At 42.4% G+C, this 13,271-nt stretch overlaps 1 pseudogene; it reads left to right on the top strand.

The window, feature by feature from the left end:
- Positions 1 to 7,371: 7,371 nt before the first annotated feature.
- LOC127217392 (60S ribosomal protein L13a-like) lies at positions 7,372 to 7,954 on the top strand (annotated as a pseudogene).
- Positions 7,955 to 13,271: the final 5,317 nt, after the last annotated feature.

Genomic DNA, 13,271 nt, shown 5'->3' on the forward strand with positions numbered 1-13,271 from the left:
TTCTGTATTACAACAGCCTAAATTTCTGCCTCACCGGTCTTAGTGAAGCCACTTACTTTCTTCTTCTAAAACTGCTAAGGATAGAAGAAGGGAGGTGGTTGTTATTTGAAATCCCTTCATGATTTGTATCTGGCATTAGGGAGAAACACTTATCATGCCATAGTTAGGTTTAGGAGCCTGCAGAGAGATAGGAAAGCAAGCCCTTAGAAAAAAAGCTGGTCTACTCATGTTCTGATTCTACCTGACATCATGACTCTGTATGGTGTGAGATATCACAACCACTTTTCACCTTTATTGCAACATGTGTAGTAGGGCACAATCAGGTCTTAAGCTGATTCTTTTGTTCCTTTGTCCCCAAGAGGTGGTGTGGGTTGGAGTGGTACAGTAGAAGACTGACTCTACATACATACATATATACATATATATCCTCTACATGTGTATTTTACTCCAAAAAAAAAAAAAATCAAAACACCAGGGGAGATTGCAGGTTCCACCTTAATGTGGAAGCTGATCTGTCCATGTTCACTACTGTTTCATGGGGGACTGGGTTAGTGGCTGAGTGTTCCTATTCCCCAGCATTAATACTTGGATATACATGTTTTAAAGTAGGAGGGATTTGATAATGGTTTAGTGGTGTTTTAAATGGCTTTCGGCTTAGGATCTTGAGAATATGCATGTCTGGAGATGTCCTCACCATGCTTTCTAATCTGAGATCGATTGCTAATCATAGTGTGGTCACAGCCCAGGCTCTCCACTCAAAGACTCCCTCACATCAGAACACTGTGTTCTTTCTCCAGTTCTCCCACTCATTAAATAAATACCCTTGCTTATGAGGTTTGTTCAGAGGCACTTGCCTCAACTATGCTCATGTCACTATTCTAGCTTGCAGCCTTTGCTGCTGCCCAATACATAGTGTATAGGCCAAACCATGGTCAGACTCATCAAATAAGGATGAGAAGCTCAACCCAACCACAGGTGCTTTACAACTGCTACTCCTCAGTCTGCTTGAACTATGTAGCATTCATGGAAGGACAAGACGTTTCCCTTAGTCTCTTCCAGTAGACACAGAAATGGCAAGGTGTTTAGTTAGAAGATTTCTAAAATTCAGACAGTTGGACAAAAACTTGGGTTGAGGCTTTCTTGGTTTGTCAGCTGCTTGCAACAAGCTTTAGTGAAGTGTTTATGCTATGGCAAGATGCTCAGATGGGAAGTCCTGAAGCTTCTGAGATGCTGTAATATGGTTTAAGCTCAACAGTTCATTCTTGTGATCCCAAATCGTTAACACTGATTAAAAACAGGCAGTACCTGCTTCCTTGAAGGATCTGTCATGCAACATGACAGGTGTTGGCGGACTGCTGCTTGATAAAGTACCTAGGTGCTTAGAATCTGCTGTCCTGTCAATCAGCACTTTATTATTTTTTTTTTCTGAGACAAAGTCTTAACTTTTTTTTCCTTTGTCTTTCTTTTTTTTATTGGGGGGGGGGTTTCTAGACAGGGTTTCTCTGTGTAACGGCCCTGGCTGTCCTGAGACCCACTTTGTAAACCAGGCTGGCCTTGCCCAGCTAGAGCTTCATCAATTTGTTTTAAAATGGCAAACAATTTTTGTGTTTTAATCAACATTATCCAGAGAATGATCCTTGTTAGCTGTATTTTTACTTTACAATGACTAAGTTTTTATCAGGCATACAATGGTCAGAAGTAAAGGAACAAATAGCATGTAGCAGATAAACAGCAAAACAATCAAATCAGGTGCTTACAACCTTCAGCAGACTCGACTGGGGAATGGCTCAACTATGTCTAGAGAGCCACCTTGACTTCCTGATTGACAGTCCCACAGCATTCTATTTGTTTCTTAAGGGGAGGATTTTGTTGTTTACTTTTCTTTATACCGTGTGATAACACCTGTGGGCAATGGTTTACCTTTTAGCTGTTATCAAGGGTTCAATGTTGTTAATACCTTTTCTCCTTGTCACAAAGGCAGGGGGTCAGTGTGCTCCAGGAAGGTATTTTTGGAAGACAGTTAAACAGGCTCTAATCTGAGACAAGAGGGCCTGTTGTTCTCAATCAGCTGTCAATAGGCACCAACAGCCCATGTCAATTTATACTGATAACTTATATTCTAACTACCAGCAGGGAAGTGAAAAAAATCAACATATAGAAAAAGAGAAAATATTTGCAAAATGCACATATGTGGTGTGTACAGTAAGAAAAGAACTATTACAAGTCCGTAATGCATATCTGTAATTTCAGCAGTTGGCAGTCTCAGGTTCAAGGCTATGCTGAGCTGTTTGTCAAAAAAGTAATGTTATAATGTGTGAAATTCAAAGATTTATTAAGTAAAAAAAAAATTAAGAATAGCACAGGGACTAAGGAGAAAGCTCAGTAAGAACAGTGTTGTCTGTGAAAGCATGAGGACCCCAGTTCAACTTCTAGAACCTCCATAAAAAGCCAGAGGGTCTGGGGAGATGGCTAAGCAGGTAACAGAATTTTTGCTCTTCTAGAGGACACAGATTTGATTCCCCACACCTACATGGCCACTCACAGTTGTCTGTAATTCCAGTTCTATTGCCTTTTGGCCTCCACAGACACTGCACGTACGGGGTACTCAGACTTTCATGTAGGTAAAACATTCATGCACACAAAAATAAACACGTGTGGTGGCACATACTTGTGATCCTCACACTAGTGAGGTGGAAACAGGCAGTTCCCTGTGATTCAAGTAGGCCAGCCTAGCCTACTTGGTGAGTTCCTAGCCCTAGCGAGAGACCCTGTCTTAGAAAATAAGATGGCCTAGGAAGTGGTGGCTCACACTTTTAATCCTAGCCCTAAGGAAGTTGAGGCAGGTGGATCTCGGAGTTTGTGGCCAGCCTAGTCTAGTTAGTTCCAGGACAGCCAAGGATACACAGAGTCTGTGTCTCAAAAACACAAAATAACAACAAAAATGATTGATAGGGCCTGAGGAGGAATGACACCTGAGGTTGTCATCTGCTCCTCTGTCTTATTTTGCTTTCTGTTGCTGTGATAACGCAAGTGACCAAAACAACTAAGAAAAGGATTTAGAATTAGAACAGGTTAGAGTTTACCATTCAGGAAAGTCAAGGCAGAAACTCAAACAGGATTGGAACTTGGAGGCAGGAATAAAGGAGAATCCATGGTGTCACTAACCCAAAGACACCTGTAGTTCAGTGCAGCATTATTCACAATTGCCAAGTTATGGAAATAATTAACTGTTCATCAGTGGTGAACTGGTAAGACCCAGAAAGAGATTGCTGAGTCATATCCTGGTTCTATTTGTAGAAGTGATACATTGTGTTGGTTAATGGCATCTTGATGGGAGTAGGTTTTACATGCTGTTCACATGCACACACACACACGATGTGTGGATAATGTATATACTAACTCGCTTGGCTATGATAACCCCTTCAGTATGCATATGGGTATCAAAATAGCATGGTCTGGGGGGTAGAGATGGGCAAAAGATTACTTGCCCAGTGTGACCAAGGCCCTGGATTCTATCCCCAGCATCACAAAAGCAATAAGAAAAATGTGATGTTGTACATTCAAAACATATACACTAAAAATAAAGCTAATGGCTGGAGATGCTAACACACACTCCAGTAAGCAGAGCACTCCAGAAATTAGAGAGGGAGGACTGAGTTAAAGGAAAGGTGGGCCTGGGGTGATTATCTGCAGACTCACATGCTCAGGAAGCCCAGCTGGTGCCTGAAGGGAACTATCACACCTAGTGTGCTATTGATCTAAGAAGATCCATCTTTCACTCTTGAGACTAAACCAGTTTTTCATTTTTTTAGGCTTGTGTTTCCCACCAATTTCCCTCTAGGGAACTTTCAAGCCCTGGCACCCCAGTTGAATCTGTCTGCTGCCATATAATATTACACATTTCCCTGAAGGAAAACAAAATCCCTTGGGCTAGAAAGGGGGTTTCCCTTTTCCTTACTTACTCCCTCTTCTAAGTATGTTGTTATTCTCAGAGCATTTCAGAAAAATCTCAGAGAACGTCTCTGGTGCTGGCGCTTGGGCTCTGGTTGAATGTTACAAGCCACACAGGAAAAAGAGAGGTATTTTCCCAGTCTGTCTATTTTCTTCCAGTCCTGGGTGGCTTTTTGTTTAAAAGAAGTCTTTTAGAATCATGTCAGTAGTGATACTGTGGCAATGTTGATTGCAAAGTGTGACAGTTCCCATTGCAAGATGTGTGGAACATATGATGTGCTTGTCCTCTGTCCAAACCCTCACTAGTTTACATGGAAAAGAGCTGATATTTCAGCTATGAAACATTAGCAGAAGGCAGAAATATGTCACTTAAAATAGTGGGCTAGGCATGATGTTTTAACTATTCTTGTGCTGGAGCTATTTTTACCTTCCATATGAAGAACTATCTTATGCATATATTGTATATGTGTATATAATATATAAAGTACACACACACACACACACACACACACACACACACACACACACACGAGAAATAAGACTTCCTAGAAGAATATAAAAATATAACATACCAAGCCAGGCATGTAATAGAGCCCTGTAATCCCAGCTCTAAGGAGTGGAAGCAGGATGATTGGAAGACCCTTTCTCAAAAGAGGCTAGGGAATATTGCTTGGTGATGGAATGCTTGCAAGGTCCTGGGTTTCATTTCCAGGACACCAAAAATAATAAAATTGACACAAGAAAAATTCAGACGACAACCTGATGAGAAATAATTGTTAATACATTAGAGAGGAAATGCAAGGTCTATTATAAACAAAACCTGAGTGGAGCAATACACATACGAAAAGATGCTCACCAACCAATAGGAAACCACAATGAAATATCACTTCATAGTCACCAAAATGGGAAAAATGGAGTGAACCAATGAGTTTAGTTATGGTTACTTACAGGAGTGTGGGTGAGGGGTCATTTACAGGAGTATGGCTGACTGGAAGCTACACCACACCACTCACACATGTCACTTTTCCCCCTACCAACCGTTAACTACAGAGTGACTTAAATTTTCAAAAGACTTCTGATGAAAGCATAAATTGGAAATTGGTTTGGAAAATCTGCTTGGAAGAACTTATTGAAACTAAATGTGTGCACACCCTGTAGTGCTTGCTGTACTTCCATTTGTAGGTGTGAATACCCAAGAGTAATATGTGCACACCCACGTGATGTGAGCAAGTAGGATGTTCATAATGGTACTGATTGCAGTAGCCAAAAACTACAAACAAATTCTAGTCCTATTCACACAGAAGTTTTTGCAAGAGTGAAGGACAGTGAAATATATATAGATGTGTGTGTGTGTGTGTGAGAGTGAGTGTGTGTGTATGTGAGTGTGTGTGTATGAGTGTGAGTGTGTATGAGTGTGTGTGTAGTGTGTGTGTGTGGTGTGTGTGTGTGTATGAGTGTGTGTGTGTATATGTGTGTGTGTGTGTTTGTGTGTGTATGAGTGTGTGTATGTGTGTGTGAGTGTGTGTGTGTTTGTGTATGTATGTGTGTATGAGTGTGTGTGTGTATGTGTGTGTAACAATGGAGGAATGTTGCAGACATGTTTCCCCATAGACCTATACAATATACTTTTATTGTATATTATACATATATTTGTAAATGAAAAGTGTATAGGCCTGATCAGGGCAAGGCTAATAGTGATCTACTTTACTTGTGCTATTGATACAGGCAAAATGGTGAGAGTGGGAATCCACTGAAACTGGGCCCACTTCTCAGTCCACCTCATGAAACCTATCGACACTGTCAGTAAATGAATTATTTCTGTGGAACACACAAGGTATGACACAAAAAAGCATCAAGTCTTTCCCTTAAGATCACCAAGGCTTGAACTTAAAATAGGGTGCACAGTGGGTGATAGCAGGAGAATGATATGAGGGACAGTCACTACAAGAGAGTTTTGCTTGAGCAGAACCAAATCAGTGTGTTTGTTATGTATGTTCTTCTGAAAGCAACAGGCCTAATGACTGCAGAGTCAAAAATGCCACTTAACATTGAACAGCAACTACCGTATTCATTGCATCAAACATACTGTTAAATGGAAAAAAAATCAGACACAAACTGAGAGCCTACCTTGTGATTCCATTTATGTAAAGTTCAAACCACACAAGAGAATGGATTATAGTTCCAGTTAGTAGACTACATATTTACTGTACATATGTTGTCTATTAATTGAAAAGTGAGGGGTTTTGTATTTATGTCAGTGTGATGTATGTGTGTGGGGAGAGGTGCATGTGCCCAAGCACATTCACAGAGGTCAGAGAAGGGTACCAGATGTCCTGCTCCATCCATCTGGCTTACTCCCTTGAGACAGGGCCTCTCACTGAACCAGGCTCCTAACAAGCACCAGTAATCTTCCTTTCCCACCCCACAGTGCCAGAGTTTCCAGGAGGGTATATAGCCATGCCTGGCTTTTTATGGGCACTGGGATCTGAACTCATGTAACAAGCACATCTGTGCCATCTCCCGAGATGAAAGTGTGTGTGTGTGTGTGTGTGTGTGTGTGTGTGTGTGTTTAAAGGGAAAAATATGCTTGACTTAGACTTGCAATGACAGACAACATAATCCGGATCAAGTTTCCCATTGAAAAATCAGTAAAATAATCTGAAAACACTAATGATAGCTAAGCATGGTGGTGCATGCCTTTAATCTCAGCACTTAGAAGGTAGAGGCAGGTCTGTGAATTTGAGTCCAGCCTGGTCTGTCTACACAGTGAATTCCAGACCAGCCAAAACCAAAACAGTAATGAACTCATTGGACACTGACCAAACAAAACCTAAATCCAAGAGACCTGAGCTATATCATGACTTCCAGACCAGCCTGAGCTACATATGGTGGTGACTCTGTGCCAAAAGAATAAGAGTGCTGTCCGGTGCCAGGCTCACCCAGCACTGCTGGTACATGTAGCTCAGGTTGGCCTGGAACTCACGGTGTAGTTTAGGATGGCCTTAACCACGGTTATCTTCCTGTAATATTCTCCTTGTTAATGGGGTGACAGGCCAAAGCTTTTGGTAAGTTTGGTAAGTGCCTCTGCCCATAGATACTGAGGTTTGCTGCCTTGAAGGAAGTTGCTAAAGGGCCATGTTTCAGCTGTGGCTGCTTGCAGGGGTTAGGACAAAAACTCACAGTACAGAGTTCAGTATCACTGTGCAAGGACAAATATGTCTAACAGAGCAGGAACAATCAGCCCATGAACAGATAAAACCCAAAGCCTGCCTGGAAACACACACTCACACACACAAACTGATTGTGGGAGGATTATTGACCTAAGGCTAGAAGGTAAAGCAGGATGGCTTGCTCGTGTAAAACAAGGGAAGATTTTGTAATCAAGACATACAAAATCGCTTTTCCAGGTGGCTGCCAAAAATGGCGGAGGGACAGTTTCTAGTGTTTGATGGCCAAGGCTATCTTCTGGACCGCCTGACGGCCATTGTGACAAAGCAGGTACTTGTGTGCTGTGAAGGCATCAACATTTCTGTAAATTTCTATAGAAACTAGTACCAGGCCTTTCTCTGAAAATGGATGAACACCAAGCCCTCTCGAGGTCCCTACCAATTCCGAGCTCTGAGCTCGGACAACATATGTACAGCTCCCCACCCCCAAACCCCCCCCCCCGCACTGCCCCACAAGACTAATCTAGGCCAGGGTACCATGGAATGCCTTCAAGGTGTTGGAAGGGATCCCTCTGCCCTATGACAAGAAAAACATGCACGGTGGTCCTTGCTACCCTTAAGGTTGCCTACCTGGGGTGTCTGGCCCATGAGGTTGGGTGGAAACACCAAGCAGTAATAGCCACACTGGAGGAGAAACGGAAGCAAAAGGCCAAGATCCATTATCGTAAGAAGCAGCAGCTCTTGAGGCTGTGGAAACAGGCAGAAAACAATGTGGAGAAGAAAATAAGCAAGTTCACAGAGGTCCTCAAGACCAATGGACTCCTGGTGTGAGCCCAATAAAGACTGTTTGTGCTAATGCCTGCCTGGCCTGCTTTTCCTCCACCCACCAGGGGAATAGGGACTGTAGGAAGAGGGTACTTAGAAAGCCGAGAGCTCCTCACCTGTGTTAGGAGTTTTACTAAAGAGATAACCATCTGACCCAGTGTCATATTCTGTAGCTCTGAGAATGCGGGCCACACCTTGGCTGGGATTTAGAAGTGAACACTGGGAAAATATACAGCCTTGGCTCCTTCAACACTTACCAGAAAGCAGCTTTATTTTCTTGCTGCAGGGCTCTGTTAATAAATTACCTGACTTAAAAAAAAAAGACACAAAATCAACACTGACCGTGGAGGACTGACACTGTGGGACATTCACTGGAGTTTCTGTCCACTCCAATGCTCCAATGCATCAATAGAACAACCATGCACGTTAGAGTCAGACAAAAGCTTTGCAACAACACATCTAACAGCAATGGCCTTGCATCCAGAATACCCAGAGCATTTATACACATTAATAAGAAAAAGACAGAGAGACCCCAGAGGGAAAATAAACTTAAGATTTGAGAAATTAATTCACAAAAAGGGCATTAACTGGCCAGTCTCTCTCTCTCTCTCTCTCTCTCTCTCTCTCTCTCTCTCTCTCTCTCTCTCTGTGTGTGTGTGTGTGTGTGTGTGTGTGTGTGTGTGTGTGTGTGTGTGTAAACTGCTGTGGCTGAAAATGAACTAGACAATCCTGAGCATTGACCAAGACTTAGAGCAAGGGGAAGCTCTTAGGACGCTCCTGGAACTTTGTATTGGTCTGGCCACTTTTGATGGCCTAAAGGAAACAGCAAACCAAATATCCATCTCAGTGGGAATGAAGATGTGATTTGAAGTGCTCTAGTACAGTGGGAATGAGTATCAGGTGACAACAGATGACTGCATGAATCCACACTGGGGAGTGTAGAAACCAGGTGATTTGATTTATGTGAAGTGCATAACTGATAAATTAAACTGCTCACACATAAAGAAATGGTTTGATTCTAAAGAAAAGCAAGTAGCAGTTACTTATTCTAAAAGTCAAAATAGCACTTAATCTGGGTGAGGGGTGAAGGATATTGTTACTGGAAAGAGTCTTATGATCTGAGTCATGTCCCTTTAAATTTATGTTGAAATCCTATTCCACGAGGACCTTATAGAACCTGACCACATTTGGACTAAGTTTTAAAAAAAAAAGTCATTACAATAGTCTCTAGTCCAATCTGACTGGTGTCATTATGAAAAGACGAGAGAGAGAGAGTACTGCACAGAAACATATCAACAAGACCATAGAGAACACGGGAAGAATGTAGATATTTGAAAAGCAACTGAAGAAGTCCCAGAAGAACTCAACTCTGTCTCTCTGCTTTAAAGTTGGACTTTGAATTTCCAGAAATATGAGAGACTACATTTCTGTTATTCAAAATGCCCAGTCTATTATGGCAGTTTATTTTAGCCAAAAAAAAGACTAATACAGATTAGATGTTTTACACACACACACACACACACACACACACACACACACACACACACACACAGAGTTTTCAGCAGGACTAACCCTCAAACTCACAATCCTGATCAGTCTCTTGCATGTAGACATTAGAAGGTGTACAGCACCAGTGTATGAGCTGGTGAAAAAGCAAAACAAAAGAGATTGTGGGTAAAGCCAGGCAGTGGTGACACACCTTTAAATCCTGGCATTCGGGAGGCAGACGAAGGCAGATCTCTGTGTTCAAGGCCAGCCAGGTCTACAGAATGAGTTCCAGGACAGCCAGGGCTATACAGAGAGAGGGGGGGGGGGAGGGAGGGAGGGAGGGAGGGAGGGAGGGAGGGATGGAGGGAGAGGGAGAGAGAACAGCCATAAAAATCACTGTCATGCCCTTCCCTGATTGATGAGATTGATGACTACCTTATATGCCATCCTAGAGCCTTCATCCAGTAGCTGATGGAAGCAGAAACAGACACCCACAGCTAAACACTGAGCTGAACTCCTAGAATCCAGTTGCAGAGAGGGAGAAGTGATGAGCAAAGGGGTCAAGACCAGGCTACTGAAACCCACAGAGACAGCTGACCTGAACAAGGAGGAGCTAATAGGCCCCCAGACTGATAGCTGGGAAACCAGCATTGGAACAACTCAGACCCGCTGAACATGGGTCTCAGCTAGAAGGCCTGGGCAGTCTAAGGGACCTCAGACAGTGGAACCAGGATGTATCCCTGGTGCACAAAAGGACTTTGGGAGTATATTCTCCATGGAGGGTTACTCCCTTAACCTAGAGACAGGAGGGAGGGCTTAGACCCTACTCCAAATGACTTGACAGATTTGTTGATCCTTCCTGGAAGGCATCACCCTACATGTGAAGTGGGGAGGATGGGACAGGGTGGGTTGAGTGGGCATGGGAGGATGGGAGGGCGAGGAAACTGGGATCGATACATAGAATAAGAAAAATAAATTCTAAAAATCATCATAATGATTGCTTAAACACTAGCTGATTGAGGACAATACCAATAGACATGTCAACGTGGGCCGCGAAAAGCCCATGAGGCCTTGACCACACACACACACACACACACACACACACACACACATGCACGCACGCACCCCTATGGGCAACTGAGGAAAGGTGGGAGTGGGAGAAATAGTCTTCTTCAGGGAAGAGAACACCAATTGATTATCCAATATCAAATGGTCAGCTCTGAAAACTCATCCAAGCAACATACTGCAGAGTGAGCAGGCTATGTTTCTGAATATGTGCTCATGTTCATATACATATATGTATGTAACAGCAATTAATGAAAAGGAGGCCACGAATTTGAAAGAGAATAAAAAAGGTATCTGGGAGGATTTTGATGGAAGAAAGGGAAGAGAGAAATATAGTTATATTATAATCTCCAAAAGAAAAGACATTATGGCATGCTCTAAGGGGAAAACAGGTTTGCACTCAAAGGCTAGGCAAAAACTGCTTCTTTTGAGCAACGGGATTATAGACAATCATGTTCAACTGATACATTATTTTTATTGAGGTAATGTTTCATGTACCTGGCAAATCATTGTTTTGAAATGCACAGTTTACGTACATATGTCTACAACAGAAAAGCAGAAAGGGGATTATTTGGCAGCGGTCAGAAGCTAGCCAGGGTAAGGGTACAAAAGATAGCAGAGGGGGACAAATGTGAGTAAAGGACACATTTCACACATATGCATGACAATTTCATAATGAACCAGGTGTGGTGGCACATGTCTTTGGTCTCAGAACTCATGAGGTACAGGCAAGGAGATTTTTGTGAGTTCAAGGCCAGCATAGTCTACACAGTGAATTCCAGGACAGCTAGGGATACAGCCCAAGACCATGCCCCAAAACAACACCAACAAGACATGTAATTAAACCCATCACTTCAAATGCTAATTAAAATTGATGAAAAGATTTTAAAATATACAGTAGTCAGATTTAGTACATTTTCACTGCCTCAGAAAGAGGCCCACTAACTTTTAGCTGTAACTCTTGGCACCTAATCACTTGGACCTGTAGCAGCTATTAATTGACTCTCTCTCTCTGTCTCTCAAGGTCTGATACAGATGTTTCATAAACTGAATCATACAATGTGTGGCTTTTAAGAGCTTACTTTCATTTAATATACCATTTTCAAGGTTCATTCATAGTGTAGGATGTCTCAGAATTGCTTTTTACCCCTGTTGTAGGATAATCTTTTTATACACTGTGAAGAGGTGTCTTTGACAAGGAGCCTCTGATTGGGCTAATAAGGAGCTGAATGACCGATAGCTAGGCAGGAAGGGGTTAGGTGGGACTTCTGGGAAGAGAGAAAACAGGAGAGGACACAGAGCGGAAACAGGAGGTGCAAAATTGGAGAGGAGTAAAAAGTCATGAGGCAAAACATAGATTAATATAAATGGGTTAGTTTAAGTTATAAGACCTAGTAGGACAAGCCTAAGCTATAGACTAAGCTTTTATAATTAATCTAAGTCTCCGTGTCTTTTATTTATAAGCTGGTGACTCTAAGAAAAATCAATCTGCATTCCCCTTTTTGTTGTTGTTGTTTTTTATTTTTTTCAAGAGAAGGTTTCTCTGTGTGGCCCTGGATGTCCTGAAACTCACTCTGTAGATTAGGCTGTCCTCAAACTCAGAGATCTGCCCACCTCTGTTCTCTGCCTCCCAACTGCTGGGATTAAAGACATGGGCCACCTCCTGGCATTCACCCAACCCGGCACCCCATTTAACACATAGTCTAACTCCATAACCCCCACTGACCTCAAATTTGCAACAGTCTTCTTGCCTCAGTCTCCAAAGAGCTCAGGTCAGAGAAGTGCACAGCCATGTCTGGAAAATTCCCCATTCCTTTGGATGACAATATATTGTGTTTACCTAGTCATCAATCAATTGCTGGGCATTCAGCACTGCTCTGAGCACTCAAGTACAAGTGTGCACTTCTCCATTTTCCTAGGTGCATGCTTAGAAGCAGAGCCACTGGTGCCAATTGTGTTTGACTTCCTGGGAGCCACCTAACTATTTCCTCAGCAGCTACACCATTTCACACTCTCATGAGCAGTGTGGAATGGATCCAGTTGCTCCAAATTCTTGCCAACTTTTGTTATTCTCTACTTTAAAAAATTCCGATCATGGGGACTGGAAGGAGAATGAGGATCTAGGTTAGATTTCCAGCACCAACATGTCAGGTCACAGCTGTTTGTAATTCCAGTTCCAGAGGACCAAACACCCATGGCAAAACACCAATGGACATAATAAATAAATAAAGAACCTGTCAAATTTAAAAAACAAAACAAAATCCAATCATCTTAGTGAGAATAAGATGGCATTTTGCTGTTTGCACATAAAAAAAAATCTTATTGGCAATAACTATTACTTCAATTTCTATTTCTTTTTTGTTTTTTGTTTGTGTGTTTGTTTTATTTTTCAAGACAGAGTTTCTCTGTATTGTTTTGGAGCCTGTCCTGGAACTTGCTCTGTAGACCAGGCTGGCCTTGAACTCACCGAAATCCATGCGCCTCTGATTCCTGAATGCTGGGACTAAAGCTGTGTACCACAACTGCCCAGTTCTACCTCAATTTTTTAGGTGAGGAAGCTCAGGCTCATAGATGTTGAATAGGTTGTTTCACACCACCCAGCCCAAACTCTTTTTGTCTCTAATAAACCCACTGCCTATGGTTAAAGACAGGATTTTCTCAACAGATGCTCTGAAGCTGGAGAACAATGCCCGTGCTTCCTCTAAACATAAGTCTGTCTTCACTCTTGCCATCAACCACCTGCCCTTTGAGAATTTGTCATGGCCCCTGAGTAGG

The sequence above is a fragment of the Phodopus roborovskii genome, unplaced genomic scaffold (assembly GCF_943737965.1).
Source record: "Phodopus roborovskii unplaced genomic scaffold, PHOROB, whole genome shotgun sequence".
Lineage (NCBI taxonomy): Eukaryota > Metazoa > Chordata > Mammalia > Rodentia > Cricetidae > Phodopus > Phodopus roborovskii.